Genomic DNA, 26,525 nt, shown 5'->3' on the forward strand with positions numbered 1-26,525 from the left:
GATACATTGCCATGTCCTTTACCATCTCCATGTCAATGCATTGTCTTTATAATATTAATTGAGTCAGGACTATAAGCTTTAAAAGCTTCTGGACTAGCTTCTTCATTTATTATGAAGAAGGACATATTTCCTGATAGCGCTAGCCTGTACTTTGTGGGATATGACAGAAGTTCCCTTCCTTTACCCCAAACTTCTCTTCCCAACCCCAACTGTGGCCAGCACCATCGTGGTCTCTCCACATTCACACTTACCAAGACTGCTAGAGGACGGATTCTTCCGTGGGGGTGTGAATTGCTACTAAGGCTTATGTTTTCACTGTCTACTTTATAACATTTTGAAATGTGTTTTTAAGAGACACACGTGAACTTATTTACAAAACAGAAACAGACTCACAGACATAGACATAGAAAACAAATTTACGGTTACCAGGGGAGAAAGCAGGTGGGAAGGGACAAATTGGGAGTTTGAGATTTGCAGATAAAACTACTATATATAAAATAAGTAGCAACAAGTTTCTACTGTATAACACAAGGAATTATATTCAGTATCTTGTAGTAACCTATAATGAAAAAGAATATGAAAAGAAATATATATATATATATGTATATGTATGAGTGAATCACTATGCTGTACACCAGAAATTGATGCAATATTGTAAATTGACTCTACTTCAATTTAAAAAAAGATTAAAAAATGTGTTTTTAAATGACAATAAAACTTTTTAGTATCAAAATTAAAATATCACAAACCAGATAGCAAAGAACTCTTTTCCTTTATCCACTAAATTATACTTTGTCAGTGGCCTTGTTCTCTGTTGGACAATGCATCTGTGAACTGTGTTATATTCATATTCATAGTGGAAGCCTATACAGCAGTTAAAAGAAATGAACCAATTCTACATACATCAACATGGACAAATCTTGCAAACATATTGAGGATTGGAAAAGCAAGTAGCAGAGTAAAATTTACATTTATGTGCATTTAAAACCATAGAAAAATGTATTATCTATGAATACACACATATATAGTAAACATGTAAAAGCATGGAAGTGAAAGTTACAAACAATTTTAAGATAGTGGCCTTTTTACCATTGGGAAGGGAGGGAAAATGCTAGTGAAAGGGCTTGGTGACATTAGAGGGTACATATGGAGTTTTTTAATTCTCTCTGTAACATTATGAAAAAAATTTGAAGCAAATAAACTTTTTATAATGCATTAACATTTGTTAAGTCTTAATGAATATGTGTGTTTATTATTCTTTATGCTTTTTGTGTTTGAAATATTTAATAATAATAATGAAAACGAGCGAGTAAATTTCCAGGTTAAAGTGGGAACTGGCTAGTAATTCTCAATACTGTCTGTTCCAACTTTTCACTAAATTTTCCAAGAAAGAAGAGAAAAGGTGAAAAGCCACAATTCAAACTAGGACAAACCAATACACTAACTCTAGAATCTGGGAGGATTTGTAGTAATTATCTAGTGGGGTTGGCCGAAGAAAAATTTGTCTGGTTTTTCAGTAAGTACCTGTTTACTTCGCTTCCTGAAGGAAAGAGTTGTGTATTTATAGTAGAAGGGCATGTGGGCGGAGGTCCTCAGAGCAAAACTTTTTAAAAATAAAATGAAGCATGCTGATTGAAATATTTTGGAAAATATAGAAAAAGAGAAAGTAGAAAAGAGAAAGTTATAATTCTACTGTGTAACACCAGACAGTCCTGTTTTCAGCCTCAGAGCTACTGTGGCTTCCGACAGGGGAGAAGGAAAGAAGATACTCAATGTCACTGCTTTAATTGATTGTACAATGGGGAGGTAAGTTATATGTGTGTGTGTGTGTGTGTATATATATATATATATTTATATATATATATTTGAGAGAGGACATTTTCTTTTCCACATGAAATATTTTTTCTGAATATCTTTATTGCCTATTCCTTTCTTAACTTTAGTTCTCTATAGAAACATTCAGTGTCTGGAGAATAAAAAGGAGAGAAAAAAAAAAGAATCTTTTTTAAAATTAAACAAAAAAACCCCTGAAAAACTAAAGCATGCTACAGCATTGTTGGAAAGAACTAAAATTACATTCTGGTTCTCTCATTTTAAACCAAGTGACTTTATTTGCATAAATAAGCATGTGTGAGATAAATAAACTACAAAGTTGAATTTCTAGATTTAGAACATCTTCCCCTACTTTTATATCGAGGATTTTTTTTTTTTTTATGATCAGATCATATATTCCTCAAAAAAAAAAAAAAAAGGTTTTAAAGGAAACTCTGGTCTACCTTTATCTCTAATGGCCCGGTTGGGAGTTGCTATAATAATCCTTTTGCTTTTATGTGGCCATCTGGAGGCCTATTAAAAGGAGTATCTAAAACAGACTCCCCAAGTGTGCTGAGTTTGTACGTTTTCACCAAGTCACCAAAACAGGAGCGTTTTTCCTACTGCAGTAAGAAGTGACCCTTTACAGAGAGGGGTGGGGTTGGGGGGTGGGCATGTAGAGAGAGAGAAGAGACACAGAACCAGCAAGAGGCACAACTTGACCTTTCACCCTTGCCATTGTGCAAAAGTAGTAAGAATCGTGGTGGAATCTGTTGCATGCGTTTTAAGGGTACAAAGATCTATAGTGAGGTTTCTTTACACCTCTGGGGCGCTGTGATGAGATGGAAGAGGTTAGGGAACGTGGGAACGGGAAACATTGAGAATTTAATGAAGCATCATGTTTCAACCTGATAATATTCCGTTTTGATTTGTGTGGAAAGCAAATATGAAATATTGAAATAATATTGCAAGTCCCCAGTTTTGTGGCTCAAATCGATATACAGAATAGTCTTGCCTTTCTGAAAACTACACCTTTCATCAAAAGTGTAATCCAACAGAGTTTAGGACATAAGGGTAGGTTGTGAAATGGAATTAGATAAAAGTTGGCATTTGTCTTCAGTAGATTATTAAAATCGCCACAGTAAGAAATTTGCTCATAAAGACAGAACAAGTTAGCAGGGGCTGGATATCATTTGTCCAAAATAGAGTCTTTTCTCTACATTCATTAACCATCTCTCCCGGTAATGTGGTTGTATCCTATTAAACCTGATACATCAAAAATTAAAAAAAAAATTTAGTTGCTGTCTCAAACTGCAGTACAACTCAGATCTAGGACCAAATAAGATGCATTAATTGCTTTACTGCTTCAGCGCAAAGCCACTCTTAAAACATAATTCCTTAATGAAGTCCGTTAATTTGTTCATGGCAGTACACAAGCTGTTCAAAATGACACAGAATTGCACTCTGTTTTCTAACCCCTGCAGTTTCTTCTGTTAGTCACTCTGTCTTGTGTTGTTATCCCATGGATAGTAATTATTTTATAGTGGCTGTAATTAGGAGAGAATTAGGCTTGGTAAACAAAACCTGCCTTCTCCTGTTAATAGCTAAGGATAATAAATTTGGCTCTGACATTCACTATATTTGGACAAGGCTTGGCCTACTTCCAGTTTTCCCAATAAGAACTTTATTATATAATTATGCCTTGGAGGGGCTCATATTACAAGGTAATTTTTTTTTGTAAAGACACATATTGCATGGCTTCCAGCCAGTAAATGATATACTGTAATATATGCCTCCAATAAATGTTTTAAACAAAATCTCTCTAAGCAATATCCTGCTAGAGCTACACACTGCTCTTCAGCATATATTATTTACAGGATTTGTTTGTCGAGTTTTTCAGAATGTAAATTATTTCCTTTTGCTCACGTTATCCAATATTATGACAAGTTGTGGGGGGGAAAAGCCTAAATTATTTCTATCAGCAAGTGACATATTTGGATCTCTGACTTCCTATATCCTAGTTCCGGAGGGTGGTGTCCGCTAGAGGGTACAAAAAAGAGGCTGCTTAAGCAATGTTCTGTTCTTTTGTGAAGCTGTTATGTTATCTTTGCTTGGAACGATTGATTTTCTTTTCCATTTTTAACATAAGTGAAATAAAATTATTGTGTCCCACTGCAAGGCAGAGCTCTGATGATTCATTTGCCTTTAGTTGAACCCTTACTGAGAGGGTCACTCAAACTTGTATAGATCAACAGTAATACATGACATCACAAAATGCTGAAATGAAGAGAACAACATTGAAAACAAGTTCAAAAACAAAATCATAAAAATAAAACATCTACTTAGAAAAATCACGAGATTCATTTCAGAGCAAGAAGAAAAGAATTAGGGTTTAAGTAAATGTTAAAAAAAATGTAAGATACTGTTTTCTTGGAAGTTAAATTCAAAATTAGAGCAATTCTTAGTTTTTTAATGTTAGGCACAAAGAGGTTACCAAGAAAGACAATAATATTTTAAAAGGTACTTTGAATTGTTCCCCCAGATACTCAGGTTATATTTTTAAAAAACCAACATAAAACAACCCACACATGTAAAAGCCATTCCCCTCCCCAAATATATCTCAATGATTTGCTGAAGGCAAGAATTTTTCACTGGGATTAGATGCATATTTCTAATTCACCTGGCATGTGTATCAAGGCTTACAAGTCACTCTTAAGGAAGGAGCCAACTGGTTTCTGAGATGCTTATTAACCTTGATTAGGGACCTCCAGTTTAGTTAGTTAGATTTTCAAAGGGCCTTGCTGTGGAAGTTCATTTGAATTACCCACATGCAAAAAGTTTTCCTTCAACTGACATTTGATTCCCATTCTGACCCTCTCTGTTCCTATTTCTTGTGAAGACTGTACGTGGCTGCATTTATTCTTCTGCTGAAGTGTAACCCTCTCTTTCATATAAGGTGTGATTTCACCTGAATCACATCACATACCTTCTGGAATCAGAAGTTCCATTGCCCTCCATTTGCCCCTCTCTGCTCTTTCCCTGTCCAACCGTGGAGCCCAGAGCTCTAAGTAATTGTTCTCTACTCATTTTCACAAGGCCTTTAGCCTAAAAAAAAAACAAAAAAAAAACAAAAAAAGAATGAGTGTTTATTACATTTTTGTTTGCTAAATAGCACAGGATTTTGGCATTCAAATGTAATGCTTATTTTAGGAAAAATAATCATAATTATTGTTCTGTTCCAGGAATACCATTCTGTGTCAGTAAGGTTAAATTATCAAAAAAGTGTATTCTAAACTGATATGATTGCTGGGGAAATTATTGGTAATTCAATTTAATTTAGCATTTATTGAGTGTCTACTATATCCATGGAAATATCATGAAAACCAGGAAAATTTTAAGGCAGGGAAGTTTATTATTATTATTATTATTATTATTATTATTATTATTATTATTATTATTATTATTATTATTATTATTAATTTTGTTTCAGTAGCTCAAAGCACTTAATGAAAAGATCTTGTTTATCCTGAGGAAATCCCAGAGGGAGGCAGAGGTAAGTCCTATCTCCCTGATGGCAGTGGCTGTTACTGCTGCTGCTGCTGCTTTTCTTCTTTGTTCACCAGAAGAAACAAAGGCACAGTGAGATTAAGTTGCATGCTTAAAACAATGCAGTAAATCAATGTGAAAGACTGTCCAAGACCAGTGATTCAGAAGCCAATCCTCTACGTGTAGCTCCCGTCCTGTTCTGCACTTTCCCTGCTGGAATTATACTGATATAGGTTTAATTAGAAAAAAATATCAATTTTACTACTGCTAATCAGTAGGTAGTAAATCTTTGTTCCTTACAATACAATAATCACAAAAATAGGGCAAGAGAATGGGGAAGTATTGCAGGTTTGCATGTGCTGGGATACTGCTTCCAGTGATAAAATAACCTGCGTGGAACTAACATCATTAAATGACAGGTGTCACATTTTAGCAAGAAAAGAAGTTATGCGTCAGGTTTTGGTCCCTTTAAATAATGGGAACTGCTTTATTAAGATGCAGAAATTACCATTACCATACTTCCTAAGTGGCTGAAATAATCATTTTGATGAGTCTGTCAGAGAGGGATGCTTTGGATTTTGAAGGCACATGTTGGCAATAAAATTAAAGACCTTTTGTTTCCATAATGAATTTGAAAAAAACAAAAACAATTAACTCAAAGAAAAGATGGAATCATAGACGCTAGTGTTGAGAAAGACCTATTAAGACATCTAATTTAGCCCTCCTCACAAGGTTCTCTAGACGACATTTGTCCACTGAAATTTAACATCATTCTAGAATTGTATCTTTCACTTCTGAGGAGACACTGTACCACTCTGAAGAGAGCAAGCTTAAATCTTGACTTGCTAACCTGCCTTGGTCTTAGCCCTATACACACCATACCAGCCAAAGGAAGATCTTTTCTTTTCTCCCTTCCATAACCTATTATGTCCTTGAAATTTTCTGCTTAAAAAAGTCCCTTCTAACTTCAAAGTGTATGACAGTCCTATGGAGTTGGGTCATGATTTGGCCACTCTATTAAGTTGTTTCAATCCATTCTCATAAATCAGTCCCTTTAGCTCCTTCATCATGGTGGTGGCTGTTTTGTGACATCCTCCCATTCTTTGGCGTGACTCTCATACTGGAATCTCTCAGCCCCAAGCAGAATTCTAGGTGAGGACTGTGTCTTGGCCAGCACCAAGTAATCATAATGTCCCATAATTCTGCAGGTATTACTACATCAAGGAGTAGAGGGCAAAAGCTCCTGAACCAAACGAAGTAAAGAAAACCTCATCTGTAGTATTCTGTTGATCCTTTATTCCATACGGTGCATTCACTACAGAAAGCATCCCCATCCTACACTATCTACAATAATACATGGGCTGGCTGGAAAAGACAAAAAAAATGAAGTCAGTTTGTATCAGAGCAGTTAACTTGGCTTCCACAATTCCTCCCCTGCTGCTCTCCTAGTCCCACTTCAGCTGTATTTCACTCCATTAACTACAGCAATGGGTATTTGCTCTCAATAAATGTGTGTGGGTGTGCATGTGTATTTGTATTTGAAAAGAGTTTATCCAGACAACTCCAAATAGCTCCAAAAGTGATTGCACAATTAAAGAAACTATTTCCCTGCTGTTGATGATTATTTCTTCAAACATCATCTGTCAGCCTAGGCTACTGAGATTGATGTTCTGAATATATTTTTCTTTTTAAACCCTAAGGAAATATCTTCTTCATGTCTCTGCTCTAACTTCATCACTCTTTATCTTCGATCTTTCTTGTAGTCTGATTGTGAGATTAATTTCCAGAGGGTAGCAACATCCACTGTGGATGTTAAAGAAATGGGTTCAAGTTCAGGGCTTGTAAGGTTCCGAACTCTCTACAGAATCTTCCAAGCACTTTGAACTGAAGTTTTGAATTTTTCTATTAGCTAGTGGAAATGGTAAAAATAAGCTCAAACACAGTGACTTACAACCGCAGGGAGTTTGGCACAAATGTGACCTACTTAGATGGGGCAAAGGACAATTTGGGGTTTACCTGGGAAGGTTACTGTAGTCACAGCATGTTTCAGTTTTTACTGGGAAAAAATCATATTTTGGACACAGTCTTAATGTTAATAAACTGACTTGTATGTTGAGTTGAGTCTCTTTTATATTGGCAGATAGGTGCTGTATGATGGAGGTTTGAAAATTTGCTTGAGAATATCCATGCTCATTACTCAGTAGCTTATTAAATAGAGAAAGATCAATTATCTCTGTTAGGTGAAATTCCAGGTAAATATGAGAAAGCCAGCATAATTTCTTAAGCTAGCGCTCATATAGAAGGCCAGACATAGGTTTTATAAAATGTCTCTGAAAAAAGTATCCTAAAGTGCTCAGTAGGAAAGGTTGAGCTGTGTATTGATGTCCAAGCTTGAGAATTTGGGGATTCATCCCTTTGACTAGCAAATGCCTCTCCTCTTTTCAGTAGGGTGTCTTTTATCAGGAATAGGGCCTTGCGTACATAACTTAAAATAAGGTCTATACTACGGATCTATCCAGCAACATTTTAGTTACACTAAGCTCTAACTGGCTCAGCATTGATAATGTACAGTTTTAATGAGGAAGTGTAAAGACCCGTAAGAGGTGTGATTAAGGTAGAAAGGAGAGACCTGACATTCTAAGAACATAGGACATTTTTCTTAATTGCAACTTCTTCAGATCAAGAATTAGGTAACATTGGGCAAAAAAAAAAAAACAAAAAAAAAAAAACAAAAAAAAACCCACTTCCATTCCTTGAACCTCAGTTTCTTTATCTGTAAAATGTGAGATTAGAAATGATCTGTGCAGGACCCTTTTATGTTATTTTATTATTTTATTTTTTTAACTTTTTTTTATTGATTTATAATCATTTTACAATGTTGTGTCAAATGCCAGTGTAGAGCACAATTTTTCAGTTATACATGAACATATATATATTCATTGTCACATTTTTTTCTCTGTGAGCTACCATAAGATCCTGTGCATACCTCCCTGTGCTATACAGCATAATCTTGTTTATCTATTCTACAATTTTGAAATCCCAATCTATCCCTTCCCACCCTCCACCCTCTTGGCAACCACAAGTTTGTATTGTATGTCTATGAGTCTATTTCTGTTTTGTATTTATGCTTTGTTTGTTTGTTTTTTTAGATTCCACATATGAGTGATCTCATATGGTATTTTTCTTTCTCTTTCTGGCTTACTTCACTTAGAATGACATTCTCCAGGAGCATCCATGTTGCTGCAAATGGCGTTATGTTGTCGGTTTTTATGGCTGAGTAGTATTCCATTGTATAAATATACCACATCTTCTTTATCCAGTTATCTGTTGATGGACATTTAGGCTGTTTCCATGTCTTGGCTATTGTAAATGTGCTGCTATGAACATTGTGGTGCAGGTGTCATTTTGAATTAGGGTTCCTTCTGGATATATGCCCAGGAACAGGGTTCCTGGGACCCTTTTATTTTTTTTTCGTCAATATGAAAATTACACCTCCTTCATCAGGTAGCTGCCCCTGCACCTTGGGATTACAGGATGAGAATCTAACCTTGACGGCCCAATCTGAGTCTCTTTCTGGAGAAGCTCAATTTAAACAGAAACAAACAGAAGTAGGGGAGAATCAGCTGAGTCACCAGAAGGGGGCACCCAGAGAGAAGGTGCAGGTCCACAGCTGAGGTCTTCACCCCGTTTCTGTCTTCCTAGAACTTTGTGTCCCAACAACTCATTCAATGTTGTGAGCTGTCTCAGTAGAGTTCCAGTAACCTCCCTTCCTCTTTTTTTAACTGAAACTTGAGAGTCCATTTCTGATGCGTCCAACCAAAGAACAGTAATTGATGGAATCATCTTGCTGAAAAGTATCTTATCATTGTCTGATGCAATGAGAGTGACCTTTCCCCCATCCCAGTGGTTCTTTACTTTGGCAGCATCAGAGACTTACATGGGGAAAGAGGCAGCAGAAGTAAACAATATTGGGTTCAAATCCCAGCTACAAGCCTCAGGTAAGTAATTTTTTCTCTCTGAACTTGAGTTTTTCCTTCTGTTAAATAGGGACTCTAATATGCACCTTGAAATGTCAACGGGATTGTTCATTGAGGACAGCAACTCTGTATTTGGCACCTTTGTTGTTCACCTTCTAACTCAGAGCCAGACTCACAGTAGGCTAGTCCCAAAGAATGGAGTTGGTGAAGAGTCAGACCGAAGTTTCAATTGCAGGTCTACTTTTTCTCTGTGACCCTTAGCAAGTTTTTAAAAAACTCCCCAATCTGCAATTTCTACATCTTTTAAAGTGGTGATAACAGCCACTCCATTTTAGTGTTGCTGTGGGTATTAAACCATACGTAAACATGTCGAAAGTGATATTCCTACTATTAATACTTAGCAATGTTTGCTGAAACAGTTGAAAACTGGACTTCAAAAGTCTATCCCAGCAAATATTGATGAAGTAGTTTAATGTGTCAGAACTGTTCTAAACAATTTATTTCCACTTCATTGGAAAGATTGTCTCCACTGATATCCCTCTGTCCTGCATAGAGGAAGTATTAATTATAAACTTCAAAAAAGCATATGAACACTCCGTATATATCCCTAAATACCTGCCATTCTGGTTTTCTGTCCCTTAAGCAACTTAAATTCAGTCCCGCCACTGGGCCTCAGTGCTTGCTGATCCTTTTGTCATAAGGTCTTCCTCTAGCTTGTCAGATAACCCGCTTCTTTTCCTTATTCAGATTCAGCTTAAATGGCATCTTCTGGATGATCAGTCTTTCCCTGCCTGTCACACTCAATAACTATTTCTTCCCCTGCACTTATCCCTATATGAAATCATCTTTGATTATAGGTCTATCCATAAATACATATATGAATATAAAAAATATATATATATGGGAAGAGACTGCCTCTGCCCCTCCACCAAATTATAATTTCCATAAAGACAAGGATTATATTTTCTTTGCCTTAAACAGATCCCATCCATATAATAGTTGCTCAATAAAATTTTTAATGATAAATTAGGACTGATGAATGTATTTTTGGAGAATGCTTAGCTAGTAGTTGGCAACTTAACAAGAGCCTGGGGCTCTGAAATACAGGTATTTAAATCTCGTCTTTAAATTTCTCTCGGAGAAGAAACAGCATAGATGACTTTCCTTATTTGATAGTATTTGAGCCAAACCCAGCAAAAGACACAGGGAACAGACCGACCCTTGAAGAAAACAAACATAAAGAGTGTGCTAATTAGTTACATCTGCCCTGGCTGGGGCAGGCACAGCAGCAGAAGGTGAGTCTGCTGATGGTTTGAAGAGAAAATGTGGGGACTCTGGCTTGATACAAAGCAATCCTAGTCCTCTCTACAATACCCGTGGGGTTCACTCACTTGGAAGAGTGACATCAGTGCATTCAGTTGAAACTACCAGAGTCAGTGGAACGAGCACTCGACACAAGTGGCAACCACATGTTTCTCCTTAGTGATGGTCCTGGCTGGTGACCAATTCCAGAAAAGTATTGTGCAGGCTGGGAATTTGAAAGGCCAGAGGAGCAGCTATCTTTTTTTTTTTTTTTAATGTTTTTTCATAACAAATAATAGAACAGTGTGAAGAAGCACAAGGGAGAAGGATGCCAAGCAGGGCTGCTGCAAATAAAACCAAGAATTCCTGAAGATACTGAGGTTAACAAAGGAAAAATGCAGCCATTGTGAATGCGGTTTGTGTCCAAACCCTCCACCCGGTACCTAAGGGGATGCCTTCACTTAGCTATTGCTGTCCCTGAGCAGAGGTGAGAGGGATGCTGGTAATAACAAAGACGGTCCCCAATGATGGCAAGTCTAATTACAGGAGGAAAAAAAAGTGCAGGGAAAGAAAGAGTTTGGTTTTCCCAAGATGTCACTTTATTACCAGCCTGACACGGCAACTTTAAGGGTCATTTCTTTACGGTCACTAAAATACCAAAACAGTCGGAAAAACAGCACAGAGGCCACAGTCAAAGCCCCTGATGCTTCATTTCTGAAAACATTTTCCCACAATGGCAGCTTTTAAAAATTGTTTTTCCCCTTTTAATTAAAGAACCAATTTTGTTCTTCTGGATGTCTGTAAATAGTCAACAGGATAAAAAGGAGAGGTGGGCCGGGAGGAGAGAGGTGAAGAAATGAACACACACACAGACACACACAGAAAGAGAGAGTGAGAGAGAGAATGAGAATGAATAATCAGAGGTTTAAGGCATTAAGAAAATAGAAGTATAATACCATTCTGTGGAGAAATTTCCTGGAAATAAGCAAACTATCTTACCATCTACATTAAATTAGATTTTTCTTGAATGAGTAATAATCTTTTAAAATGTCTATCCTTAGTCATTTATATGCTACAAAGGGAAAGATAATGAATGTTCTAAATCTAGAGAAAGTTCTTTTGAAATGTTACTATTTTTCCCACAGCAGATTCTAGTAAAGAATTGTGATTATAGCTAACCAGTTATAAATAAACACAATGTCATTTTTCTCAATATGACTTGTAATCATAACTTTTTATTAATTCAGATAGGACTAAACTTCAAGTAGTCTGAACTTACAAGGATTTACTGTGTATGTAGTGAAATGTTTAGAAAGAAGAGGGAAACTATAGGTTAAGCACGTATATCTGGAACTACATATATCCTCCGAGAGTAAGTGCCCACTACAGGGTTGCTTGTAAAGCAAATTTCTGCATATGAAATCCTGCAACTCCATTCCTTCCTTCATAAAATCTGACATGCTTCTACTGAGAAAACTCGGAATCACAGAGCTTCAAAATCACATTTAATGGTACTGCAAACCTTTACTAGTTGCACAAAGTATAGCAACGTGATATTTTCCTCATATAATAATTATATGCACTAAATCACAGAATACAATATATATTTTAAGTGTAAATTCCTGAACCCCGTGGTTTTTGTTTGTTTTTGTGTTTCCCCTATGCCTAAATGGTACAAGAAAATGCGGGCGCAAAACTGAAAATCTCTATGCCCCCTCTGCTGTAACAGGCATACCACTTCACTGCCTCAGGCAGCTGTGGAGAACGGAGCCACTATCGGGAAATTTTTCTTTCTCCAAGTATCTCAATGAAGTAAGTTCTTAGATTTGCTGTCCTCTCTCTGATGCTGATATTTCATTTTACTTCTATAAAATTAGACAATTCATTCTGCTCTCAAAGTCTTGTATGTGAAGAGCATCTATTTCAGTTTGCAGATCTTTAGAATGTTTTTATATGGTAAAGCTGATTCCTAACTGATCTCCCTACTTTCATTCTTTCCTCCTCCTTTTTCCATTATTCTGTGCAGTGAAGCTAGAATAATTCTCAAAAAAGGAAATAAGATCACATTACTAGGACATTTAAAAAAATCTTCCCGTGAGTTCCCATCGTACCCAGAGTAAAATCCCAGTTTACTGCCATGGCCAACAAGACCGGACTGCTCTGCCACCTCATCCTGCCCCAGCCTCTATCCCACCGCTCACCATTTCTCTCACTGAGCGTCCATTGAGTTCCCGCCTCCTCCAGGCTGGAGCTCTTACTTCTGCCTGGAATGACTTTTGACCTCTTTTTCCTTTGAGTCTCACTTCACATGTCACCTCCTCAGAGAGACTTTCCCTGGTTATACTTCTAAAGTGCTTTCTCCAGTTACTGTGTCTCCTCTAGTTATTTCCTCCAACTGCTCTTCACAGTCAGTACTTTTTCTTGGTTAGTAATGTTTTTGCATTTTATTTTCTGCCTCCCCCAGCCCACCATTAGAATAAAGCTCCAGGAGAGGAAAACTCTTGTTCTGTTGACTTCTGTGTCTTCAGAACCTAGTATAGTGCTTAATATACATACAGTAGGTGCTCAACTAGTACATGAATGAATTCATTGATGATGAGAGCTCTGTTGTGTCTTTATGAAATCACTGAGCTTCCAAAGGGGTAGACTGGTACAAGGTAAGACTTTCTGAATCCTGATCAGATGCTATAGACAGAGAATTTTTGTTTTTACTAAATTTTTTGTTTTTACTAAAATGATTTAACTTAAATTCTTTTTGAAGGAGAATTTTTTGCTTTTACTAAAATTATTTAACCTAAACTCTTTGCCTTAATTATGGAAGCTCTTTGCTGTGCTTGGATTCTTTTGTAACAGAGCTATGTGTATCTGTGGTTTTTTAGATGGCCGTATTCTTGATTCCAAAAGCTCAAGGGACTCAGAGAGCTGGTGACAGAGCTAATTTTATACCTGTTACTAATCATTAATGGTACTGCGCCACTGATGATACAACTTACCAGATTTGGAACCCAACCCTTGGCAGAGAGTATCACCATGATGTTAATACATTAAAATTCCAATTTATCCAGGTATTTCTGGCACCAGCTTTTTGCTGAGTGAGAATTTAGGGATAAAAGGAACAGAACCAATAATGAATAAGTTGAAATTTTAAAAAATAATAAATGTTTTCATTGGATCTCTTAAGGTTTTGATGAATTTATTTGCACCTCATGGGAATGTGTGAGTGGTGGGAGTACATGTTGTGCTGATGAGATGATGCATGCATGGTGAGCCCCCAGATAACTTCATCAAGGGGACTGGTTACCAGGAAGACTTCACAACCTTGTTGTCGACGTGACTCTTCTTTTGGCTTGTCCTGCAGATCTGTATCCTCTATAATAACACTATAATCTTAACTGTAGCACTGTCTTGAATTCTGTGAGCTGTTCTAATAATTTATTAAACCTTAGGGGGTTGCTGAAAACACCAGTTTTTTAAGCTAGTCAGTCAGAAATGCAGATGGCCTATGTTGTCTGGGGCCCCCGAAAGTGAAGCCGATGTCTGAGGTTGGGGCAGTCCTGTGGAGAACTGAACCTTAACTTGTGAAGTCTGATGCTAAGGCCAGGTGGTTAGTGTCAGAACTGTACTGCAGTACATCCAGTTGAGGGTGAACAGAAGAGTTAATGATTTCTTTAATATGCTAAAATGAATTTAAATTTCCCAGTCTCTTCATTTTTTATGACTGCAAGTTCAGTGCCCTCTCCAGTATCTCTGGAGAGGAGAGGTACTATGGTTGCTTGACTTTTATCAATTTGGACTCATGTTCCTTGACCAATTTTTATTCCTTTGACACTCAACAAACTCAACTGAGGACTTAGTAAGGACTAGGCACTGTGTTGGATCCTGGGTTTTAGGATGTATCAGCGCATAGGACAGAAATGGCCCCTGTTTTAATGGAGCTCACAGCTCACTGGCATAGAGCAAGTTACACCACTGAACAGACAAACGTGTGAGTGATTGTAAGTTGTGTCCCTTTACCCTTCCCTGTGCCTTCCCTCTTTCCTCAACAGTTCACTCCAAACATAGTTACACCTCTTTCTCCTTTATTTTCCAAGTTGCCACTCACAGAGTGCATCCATGTCTTACAGATATTTTCTATTGGTTTGGGGATAATGCGGGGAAAATACTGCACAGAGTTAGAAACAATGTAATCTAACTATCAGACATTATTTTTCTAAAATTCCTAATCCATCATTGCTACAAGAAGTCCTCTTGGGGCTGTCTTCCTCAAGTCCTTACCAGAGCACCACGTTGCTAGGCCTGCTTTCTCCTTTCAGGGAGCCCCTCTTCTCTCTCGTCCTCATTTAACTTAAAAATCTCTGCCAGTTTGTTTGGAAGAGCTCCCTGATGGCTCTGTCGCTTTCTTTCAGACAGTGTCCAAAGAATGTGGCTACCTGCACATGACCAAATTGGCTCCTTAAAGTATGTCCTGACATAAAACAGTTTTCTTTTAATTACATCCCAGCCCACCATCACAAATGCAGAGGTGTCTTCAGGATAAAAAATAACTTCATAGTACCAGAAATGTAGTATAAATATTAATACTAAAGGCTTTCTTTTTCTTTTTTTTAAATTTCTTTTTCTTAAACACTTCCTTTTCTATTACATTATTCTTTTACCTTTTGTCGAGTTTGAGTACCTAAGATTGCTTAGAATATGTTTAATGTTTGGTTTACATATTTATTACTAGACATGTAATTAATCATGTGGGCAAAGATTACAGATTTTATTTATCCTGTTTTCCCCTTTATTAATGTAGATTATTTAAATAATCATATCTATTTACACTTCTATCTCTATTTTTATGTTGGGAGAATATGTATGCCTGTGTTTGTGTATGTGCATATGTATATATACATATACATAGTTATATATAATTATATCATGCTATGAAATCTTGATATTGGAAAAGTGAAATTATGCTATAGAAAGATTGCTATTGGAAAAGCAAAGAGTAGGTCTTTAAGTGTAGCTTCATTTCATTTTTTTTCTGTTAGAAATTGGTTATTTCTGTATGCAAAATCACTTAAACCATTTTTTTCTTAAAATGACCAAATAAATAATTTGAAAATTTATTTGCAGAAATAAACTGTTACTTCCCTTACTTGACTAATTAATTTTGTGTAATGTAGAGATAGGTATTGCCTTACTATTCCTTCTACCAAGTACACTTCCTATTGAGATGACGTCAAAGGACTTTGCAGTGTGGACAGACCCATAAATCTACCTAGTTTCATACTGAGATGAAGATCTCTAAACTCAAATTCGGTATAGGTCATAAGCAGTGCAATGAATCACATTCTCCAAAGGCATTTGACCTGACTGCAAATTATTTCCATGTTTTGTAGATGCAACAGACTGTATAAGGAAACTCTGTCCCTTTTGCCTATAGTCCCTGGGAAATGCTGTAGGGGCATTCTGAGCTCCTGTATGGAATACTGGATCCTAACTTGGGTATCATCTCCTGGACTATGCTTATCTTTCAAGAAGCATTTTTTAAATTGCCTACTATATGCCCAGCACTTTAATAGGAGAGCTGAGAGGAGAAAATGTTACTGGTTCTTTGGCAGCCAGTTGGAAACAGCAACAAAACAGAGACAGAAACTCACATTTGGAAATTCTCTTCACTTTTGTTGGAAATGGCTCATTGCAGTTCCTCCTCAGTGTAATATTCTAACACAGTTGGTTGCCAGACACTGCTTAGCTATTATCATACAAAGCAAATAATTTTTAGAGCAATCAGTTTCCTGTTTTTAAAGAAAACACAGAGCATAAAGGAGGAGAGGAACAGATTTGGCATTAGTTAAGGCTTTAATGCCAAAAAATGAAATACTAAAGTAGACCAAAATAAACCACTATAAAATCTGCCTGTCAAAATAGGAGTTATGTCTGTGCTCTGTAGACACAGAATTAGCCTTTGAATGTTTTCTGCTGCATAGACCCCAAAAGCTGCTAACAGCTGTGGAGACAGGACAGAATGAATTTGATGTTGGAGTCAGACCATCAAATCTTTCCAAAAGAGTTTTGATTTATTAAGGTTAAATTACAAGTATATCTGATTTTCTTGTTAATGTACAAATGGGGACAAGATGTCATTTTCCTACCACTCTCTTTCCATTTTTGTACATTAAATGCACTTTAAGGCAGAGAATCTCTGAGAGAGCAAGCTCTACTGACTTTGGTATGTAATTGTTTACAGTCAGTTAAAAGAAAGTACAAAATGGAAGGTGAAAACAATTAGTCCACTATTCCATTTCTGTAAAGTCAATTCTTATTTATTTCCAAATAAACCAATTAATGGGAGATAGGAGATCTAGAAAAAGAAATAGTTGTTTTGGGCAGCTTTTCTGAAGGCATCCAAAGATGAAGGAGAAATCCCACCCATGTTGGTTCCGTACTCTGAGGTGAATGCCCCCAACATGTTTGCAACTTAAAAACAATGTGTAAAAAGTAAGTATAATTGGGTTCTGATTGTGTTTGAGCCATAAGCTGGCTGGGTCACCCTCAGTAAATTCTTTTTTCCACTGTTCTCATTTTAACTATTTTTTTAACTGAAATATAATTGACATACAATGTTATATTAGTTTCAGGTTATAACACAGTGGTTCAACATTTATATATATTACAAGGTGATCACCACGGTAAGTCTACCAGACACCATTTAAAGTTATTACAATATTATTGATTACATTCCCTATTTTGTATTTCCTAATGACTTATTTATTGTATAACTAGAAGTTTGTGCCCATTAATTCCCTTCGCCTATTTTATCCACCACCTTTAGCCCTCTCCTCTCTGGCAACCACCTATTTGTTTTCTGTATCTATGAGTGTTTCTGTTTTGTTTTACTTATTCATTTGTTTTTTTTTTTTAGATTCCACATATAAATGAAATCATACAGCATTTGTCTTTCTCTGTCTTATTTCACTCAGTGAAATACTTTCTAGGCCCATCCACGCTGACACAAAGGCAAGATTTTGTTCTTTTTAATGGCTGAGTAATATTCCATTATGTGTGTGCGTGTATACATATATATATATGTATATGTGTACACACACACTATACACACATACACACCACATCTTCTTTATTCATTCATCTTTCATTTACTGAGGGACACTTAGGTTGCTTCCATGTCTTGGCTATTGTAAATAATGCAAGAAACAGAATGGTGCATGTATCTTTTCAAATTAGTGTTTTTGTTTTCTTTGTGTAAATACTCAGAAGTGGAATTGTTGTATCATACGTAGTTCTATTTTTTAATTTTTTGAGAAGCCTCCATACTGTTTTCCATAATGGCTGCAGCAATTTACATTCTCACCAACAGTGAACGCAGGTTGCTTTTTTGCCACATCCTTGCCAACACTTGTTATTTTTTGTATTTTGATAATAGCCATTCTGACAGGTGTGAGGTGATATCTCATTGTGGTTTTGATGTGCATTTCCCTGATGATTAGTGATTTTGAGCACACTTTTTCATGTGCCTATTGGTCACCTGTGTTCTTTAGAAAAATGTCTATTAATTTTTTTAATCAGATTGTTTATTTTTTGAGTAAGTTCTTACATGTGTCTGGGCCTCTGATTTTATTTGGAAATAAAGGGGTTCAGTACATTGTTTTCAGATGTGATCCAGGAGTCCAAAGAACATTTTCATGAAGATTAGAGAACATGGACTAGCCAGCAGGCTTCTCCCAATCCTCCCTCAGTCAAAGCAGCCCTGCTTCTCTCAGAATCATTTATCTCGCCTTCCAAATAAGATTTTGTTTGGCAAGAACTTTGACACTAAAATCAATTAGAGTATCTTTCTCCTCTTAAAGTTTATGGCCCTTTCTTTATGGTCTCTAACTCCTTTTCCCACTTTGAGCTACTGGTTCCCAAGCAATTCATCTTCCTCTTTTCTGGTAAAGGACTAGAGCACGTTAAAATTAAACTGAGTAGGTGGGTTTCCCTTAAGAAGTGATCCAGATTTCACTTGTGCAGGAAATCATGAAAGCCGTCCAATTCTTGGAAAAGAATTGTTAAATGCAATAAGATAGCTTTAGAGATTTTATGGTGGCTTATTTTAGTCTACATTAGTAATTCATTTTTGGCATATCAGCTCCCACTAATGTCAAGTTGTGCTCTGGGACTTTTGCAAAATAGATCACACTTACGCATATTTTCCAGCTCTCATAGTGATACAGAACATTTGTGCAGGCTTTTGTCCAGTTCTATACACGGTTGAAAAGATATTTTTTGCTGCCTTAAGTACTATTAACTATCTCTCCATTGCCAAATCTAGGGTCTATTTTCAGCTCCATTTTCTTCCAGTTTTCTAAGACATATGTCAATGGTGGCTCTCGTTCATTGGTATAACGCATCTGCGCCACTGTTGGTTCCTGATCTTCTTTATGTCTCATGACTGCTTATTTTGCTTTCAGTATAAATATTAATTGATGCTTTGAATTATTTCCTCTTGCTATGCTTTGATCGCAGGTCTATGGTTAATCTGTGTTCCCTAGTTGCTTTATTAATTCCTTGCAGGACCTCATGTCCATGTAGGTGATGCCCACATCTACACCCCAGCCCTGTCCTCTCACCTAGGCTCTAAATGCCTAGTTCTTTTTGGCTCTATGATATCTTCAACAGACGTTACACCAACACCTCAAATTCATCTGATCAGGTAAATTCAACTTTCCCTACTCCCTAGCCCCATACTGGTTCTTTCTCTTTCATCTAGTGTATTAAAATCTATCAGTGACACCACAGGTTTTCTATATCCTTTATCCCTAGAAAAGCAGTTTTTAGATGTTTCTCCCCCAAAGCTATTCCATGTCTTTTTCAAATCTGCTAGAATAAACTAATAAAGATGCTAGAGCAATAGTTCCAACTGAAGCAATGGTTGGAGGCTCCTTACCTGCTAACATTTTCCCTCCCTTACTTTCCTCCACATCCTTGCTATTGGAGGAAGGTGTGGAACCTACTGCCTTAAAATTCATAGTTGACTATTGTTTTCCTTTACTTTCTTTTTCTACTTTGTCACAAAGCTTCATTTTTTCCCATTATAACCTCTGGAGTTTCTCTTCTTAAATCACATTCTCCATCCTTAACCTGTGAGCCTCACTGGTAACTCTATTCTCCAGATTCCTATTGCACTTCATTTATGCTACAGGGCTTATGACCTACTTGTTTTCAAATTAGTTTCCAAATAAATTAGTTTTGTATTCAAGGCCGTATTTAAAGGGATTATCTTTCCATGCATTCATCTTCCGTCCATCCATCCATCCATCCATCCATCCCTTTATCTAGAGTATTTACTGAGTCTAACATATGCCAGGCACTGTGTTAATAAGCACTACACAGAACTACACAGAACTACAGTTGACCCTTGACCATTGCAGGGCATTAGAAGCACTGGCTCTCTGTGTAGTTGAAAATGTGCATATAATTTATAGTCTGCCCTCTGTTTCTATGGTTCCTCCATATCTCGGGTTCAGCAACCATAGATTCAACCAGCCTTCAGCCAACTTCAGATGGTGTAGTACTGTAATATTAACTACAGAAAAAATCTACCTTTGAGTGGACCTGTGCAGTTTAAACCCCTGTTGGTCAATGTTCAACTGTATAGCTGTAGTTAAGGCAAATAAGGTTTTTGCTTCCATGATATTTTGGGTTCCCCAACTGTAACAGACCTTGTATTTGGACATAGAAAATGTGCATTTAACACTAGCTAGTGAATTGAATAAAAACTGATTAAATATCTGACTTTTGATTTGTGGAAGAAGTGGGACTGTTTTCTCCTCTGCATATCTAGTTAAGAGCAAAAAACAAGAAAAAAACTTTCCCAAAGGATCTCCTCTCTTGTCACATTGTGTAGAAATGAGTCACTTACCCATTTCTAACTAACCTTAGACAAAGGGAATGAAAAACCTGATTGGCTCAGACTAATCAGAATTATCCATGAGTCACATGGGAGGCAGGTGGACATGAACAAAGTTGGGACTCCGTCAGCAAAGAAGAGGGGACAAGGCTGTTGGGAAGGAAGTTGCAGATGGGCACCCATTTTAACTGTGCGATGTCAGTTGAGGCTCTGACGATACACTGCCATTATAAGTCCCACTGTAATTTTCAGAAGAACAAAGATATTAACCTTGGAGGTTTGACTCCATTCTGAACTGGATAACTGCCTTCTGTTTGTAAAGTTTAAAGTAGAGAAACTACTTCTTTTTCCTTTTTAAAATATGTGGGAACACATTTCTACTTTAGAAGTGCTATCAGAACCCAGACAAAGGGTGAGGTGAATGAACCACCCAGGGTGCAAGATTTAAGGAGGTACTCACTTCTATTTTAGGAGTGCCCCTTTAAATTTTGTGTGCTAGATACCTCACTTGCCACATCCTACTATAGCCCTAGTAATATATTATAATCTGGGCCTTGAAATGCAAGAGATGGAGGTTTTAAATATTTGAGAGAAGACTCGACACAACTGTCATTCATCCTGCAATACAACAATTTTTTTCTTGTTGCTGTTAGACATCTTGAAAATAATTCTCTGCTCGTGGAAAGACAATCCTGGCCATTGGGTATATAGCAAAATGTGGCCATAGTTTTTTTGAGCCAGGAAAACTTGGTTATAAAATGATTTTAAAAATACTTTTCTCTTGAAGTCTTGACATGATCAGCACTGGGCGTGACCCAAAGATGGAATGAAGAACATGAACAGATGACTGTTTCCTTAGCAACGAGAACCATGTTTCCTTTGAAACAAGAAACTAAAAGAAACTGTTCCCCTGTATTTTTCTTTCCTCCAGTTGAGTGGTTTAAACAGCAGTGGCATAAAATTTTAACATTTATTCAACCAGTATCTATTGAAGATCTACCATGTGCAAAGCAATACTTACATTGAAAAAATTTAAATAGGGGTCCTTTTACCTACTGTCCATTCAGCTACATTATCAAATATATAGGCAACTCTGTAATCCAAGTAATTACTAAAATCTCAGCTCTGGCTGCACATATGAATCGCCTAAGCAGCTTTTAAAACACAAAGATGCTTGGGCTCCAGTAGTACGTGATTCAGGTGTGTTCATCCAGCATCAGCACTTTCTGAGAGAGTGTCCTCCAGGTGATTCTAAAATGTGCGGCTAGGATTGGGAACCAGAGCCCTGAGAAAATTTATGACATTGATAAATCAGCTAAACAATTTGAATTACATCTTTGAAGATCAGAGTTTATAGAAAATTTCAGAAGGTATAGTTCAAATTCTTTCCTGGTTTACTGTGTTTCAGGACAAGATTTCTACAAACTAATAAATCAGAGTTTCCCAATTAGTCAATCTCTAAGTCTACCTTAGGTTTTTGGGAAAGAGCTGATGGGAAGACTGTAGCTGCCACCAAATCCACCCAAAATCTGTTTCCCCACAGCCTCTAAGAACTATGTCTAGGAGAATAACCAAGAAGTTTCTGCCTTAGCTCTGTCTCTACTGGACATGCAGCCCCAGAGGCTCTGAGAAGAGTTGTCCTTTATGGCCTGTCTAGAGACTTCCTGCCAAGGCTGAGGCTCATGGAGAACTGGGACTTGCCCACGGTCACCTTCCAGGAAATTTGGAAAAGACTTGGTTTTCTAGTTCTAATCCAGATTTTGGGCCACATCTTGGATGGAAATGGACAAGACTCTCATTCTCAACCCCGTTTATTTAAAAAAAAAATACTTTTCAGGTAATAAAAGACAAAAAACCCACTATCTCTTCAGTTCAGATTCCCAAATATTAGCAAGCTACTCTTTTTTAATGACCTCTTCACAATTATTAATTCCTCTGTTGCTCTATTCCACAGAATTTCATAGAGTGCCTACCAAGTGCCAGGGCTGTGTTAAGTGATGAGGTTGGAAATATGAATAGTGCATATTTTAACTTGTAAGCACCAGAAAATCTAGATAGGGATGTAGACAGGTGCATAGTTTGATACGTGTGTGGCAGAGGTCAGTCTATGGGGCTATGAGAATTCTGAGAAATAACATATCAACTGAAATTGGAGGATGGAGTTGGAAAATAACTCAGCTAAAGCTAAAGAAAAGGTAGGGGAGATAACATACTAATTTAACCTATTATTAGTAGGTAAGCTACTAAAAAACGGGTAAGTGAAAAAAATGAGTGTTACAAGCCAAAGGAGAGGACTTTGCATTTAATTAGTTCAGCAAATATTTATCAGCATACAGCACGGAGAACAGTGTGGGTAAGGGGATAAAACAGCTGGCATGGGGGCCTAGTCCCTGTTTTTTAACTTGTGATTGCATTTATTAGGAAAGGCAGAAATTAATAACATGATACTAAAATAATATTGATAAAAATAACTTTTAGATTCTCTAGAAACTGCATACCAAATTGTGGTTCATGGAATAGCAATATTGGCCTCACCAGGGAACTTGTTAGAAATACAAGTCCCATCTCAGACCAACTAAATCAGACTCTTCATTTTAACAGGATCCCCAGGAGAAGTGTGTACACACTCAGGTTTGAGAGGCAGTGATCTATAACATGCTAAATGCTTTCATGGAAAATCTCCTTAAAATTGCACAACCTTATGAAGGAGGTAGCAATTTGCACCTCCCTCTGATATCTGAAAAACTTGAAGCTTAGGTAAATAAATTGTCCACAGCAATACAGGTAGTAAAATGGCTGAGCTATTTGAATCACAGTAGGTTGACTTTCAATCCCATGCTCTGTGTATCTACAAATAAAATAATACTTAAAAAAGTAACAAGAGCAAACCTAACAGGTAGCTCAACATCTTGGAAGCTGGTTTGGAATCAATGGGAAACTATCAAAAATCAGAAGCCAATCACCTTTTTATTCAACAACCCTAACAATTTATCCACACGCTCTCACTAGGAGCTGCACTGACATAAAGGGCTGTAGAGACATGAAAGTCACCACGAGCCTTGTGAGAGTCAACGGGTCCAGCTTCACCAGGGGTTTTGAGAAGCTGAGACTCTGCTAAATTATCCCCAGTGGTCTAAACCCCATACTGAATTTCATGGACCACAGGAGTCCTTGGGCACTGGCCAGCCTGCAGGTATCAAATTAATACCTGAAATGCAGTTTATTTTCTTTCCACAATTTGTTGAGTTAGTCCCAGAAAGCAACATCTGAAACAACCATTCAAAATTCTATCATCTGCCAGGATGGAGGTGGAGAAAGGAAGAAACAATCATGTGGCAAAGGAAAAACATTCCCCATGATTCCTCTAGTTTTAATCAACTAAGGAATAAATTCTCCAAGCTAGAAGGCAAAACAAAATAGTTTTCAAAAATGTCTTTGTAATTAATGCTACAACCTTAAAATTTAGGTTTCCTATGGTCTTTTCAAATTCAAGAGGTGACATGCAGGAAAAGGATGTCAAATTCACTTGTTTGCTTTTAAAAAGACAAGGTGGTCCTCACGTAGGGCTTGAAATGTTTTCATTTCTAAAAACAACTTAAAAGAAAGATGACTGTAATCAAGGAAGAAATATGGCAAAATTCCATAATGAAGGAACATTGTTTATGTGTCTCAGACTTTGAGGAAGAGAGGCTGGCTAATTCAAACAACTGCTTTTGAGGCTGCACTGTCCACTTCTACACATGAAATGTATAGAGGGGCTTTTCCATAATAATCACAATCCCCTATTAACGTCTTTCTTTTCCATCTGGGTTTGCTGGTAACATTGATAAGGTTGATAAGGTTGAAGCTGAGTATTTCTTTTCACAGAGATTCAAAAAGTTCTGATTTACAAGGGTATTTCAGTGGTTCCTGATCGCATTGAATTGATTTACTTTTTCAAGGGTGAAGAAGGGACCACTTCCATTTTTTAATATGGCTGCAGTGGGCAGTCTTGTAGATGGCTGATGATACAATTACATGAAACTTTTCTGTGTTTTAAAGATACAACTAACATAAGAATAATAATGGGGAGACATCAAGTTTTCAGAAAGAGGTCTGCTAGGAAAATTATGAAAAAGTGCAGAGCTGTAGAATTTGTATGTCTCTTTTGTGAAGTTAGAATAGAATATGGCAGCCTTCAAAAAGGATATACTGATGGTATATAGCAAGTTCGGCAAATTTGTACCGACTTAAGTAAATTGAAGTGGGTGTGGTGTGTTGATGATTTCAAGCTATTTCAGTACCATGAGGATAGAAAGTATGAGAGCTCAGGGATCATTTAGTGATCTCTGCTATAGGCAATTGTGATTGGGGGCTATCTACCCACAGCCAGATTATTTGTCGTATCTGGCTTAATAACTTCTCATAGCACCACTGAGCACTCTCTATACTTTCCCCTCTCCAAAAAGCTTTTGTGCTATTATCTGTATTGTGCTCTTCTCACTCCCTAAATAAATAAATCAGGAAGCCATCAGTGGCTTAGCAAGAAACAAGTTGATGCAATCTGAGTAGTGAATGATGACTTAATTCCCTTACTGGGCTTATGCCTAGGAAAGTTTGAAAAGACTTTTATGTACCTATCATTGTACATAAACCCTAAATCTCTATCATTTTTCATGGGAAGAAATCGAAATAAGTCATTTGGATGATATGATTGAAATGAAAAACATCACCCTCACCCCTTGTATCCATCCTAGCCAACTGCAGTAGACACTGATTGACCAGGGGAAAGAGTCCTCAACTGATGTGGGACAGGCACCTAGATGGCAATGGAAAGAGATTTTAGCTGCTGCATCTGAAGAGTCAAGTCCATATAAAGGACCTGAAGGGAAGAATCAAGGTAAGAGTGCTGGAGGACTGACACAGCGGTAGGGTGGGCTGGGGTGCTGAGGGTGTTGGTTATGGATGTAACAAAATAACTGATGTAACAAGTAAACCACAAAACCTCTGTGAATTAATTCAAGATTCTTTTTTTCTCATTCACATAAAGTTCAATTGGCAATAGAGAGATGTTACTAATCTCTCTGTCCTCCATCCATTGTCCTGAATTCAGACACATGGCCACCTCTTGTCACCAGGGAGGCTGGAAAACAGTCGAGCTGTGCATTTAGAAGGAAAGGGAATAGGTCTGTGCCCCAAAGGTATAGATAGTTCCTTTACCGGCTGACCAAATGCGTTAATCCTCGTATGTGTATTGTATAAATATATTGTGTCTTGTCCAAGTAGTTTTATTAATTTAGTTTGTCTGTTTGGTCAGTTTCTTGCTTTGTGGTGCACCTTCAGGTCTTTGACTTATGAAAAACATAACTATTATTTTGTAGTTTGTTATATAAAGCACCCAGCATGGCTTCATGACAAAAGAGATGATAAATAATGTATCTTTCATGATGTTGAAAATAAGATATATTCAATGAGTAGCAACTATCCAATTCTGCAAATCTTTCACAGATCTTATTTTGTATTTGCAGCACCTGCAAAATCGAAGACTCTTATTTTTATTATCTCAGTATCATGCCGAAAAAAATTTACAGATGATACCTGAGTATCCAAAATCAGCCTTAACAACAGGATGCCTCAGGGATGTCAGATCTAGTCAGGAGCAAAAAGGTAGATTCAAATTGAAATCCATTTTGACCTAATTCTCCTTTTTCCTCCCATTTATTCCTTTTTGGCCTTCTGTGTCTTCTCCTCCTATGCCTCCTCCTTCTCCATCATTATATACCAGAAACGGATGCTTGTGGAAAGCCCAGCCTTTTGCCAGGTAGCATAACTTTGGAATATCCTCAGAATGAAACTCAGAAAACCTATACTGTGACCAAGATAATTCTTATTTTGATTGAGCCACATACATGATGCAACCTGGAATGGTTTGACACATACCAGGCCAAATAGTTTCATAATTATCCATTTGAATCAGCTCTATTCCTTCATCCATTCCTTCCTCCTATCACGTA

General features: G+C 37.1%; 1 long non-coding RNA gene across 2 annotated transcripts; it reads left to right on the top strand.

The window, feature by feature from the left end:
- Positions 1–1,608: 1,608 nt before the first annotated feature.
- LOC116663642 lies at positions 1,609–26,171 on the top strand. 2 transcript variants are annotated; one of them, XR_004319895.1, is made up of 3 exons: positions 1,609–1,806; positions 5,303–5,365; positions 25,269–25,642. It is a non-coding gene; the product is annotated as an uncharacterized LOC116663642 (long non-coding RNA). The 2 variants fall into 2 exon arrangements; XR_004319894.1 differs by lacking the exon at positions 1,609–1,806 and adding an exon at positions 26,040–26,171 and having other exon boundaries at positions 5,119–5,365; positions 25,269–25,411.
- The last annotated feature ends 354 nt before the right edge of the window (positions 26,172–26,525 follow it).

The sequence above is a fragment of the Camelus ferus genome, chromosome 5 (assembly GCF_009834535.1).
Source record: "Camelus ferus isolate YT-003-E chromosome 5, BCGSAC_Cfer_1.0, whole genome shotgun sequence".
Lineage (NCBI taxonomy): Eukaryota > Metazoa > Chordata > Mammalia > Artiodactyla > Camelidae > Camelus > Camelus ferus.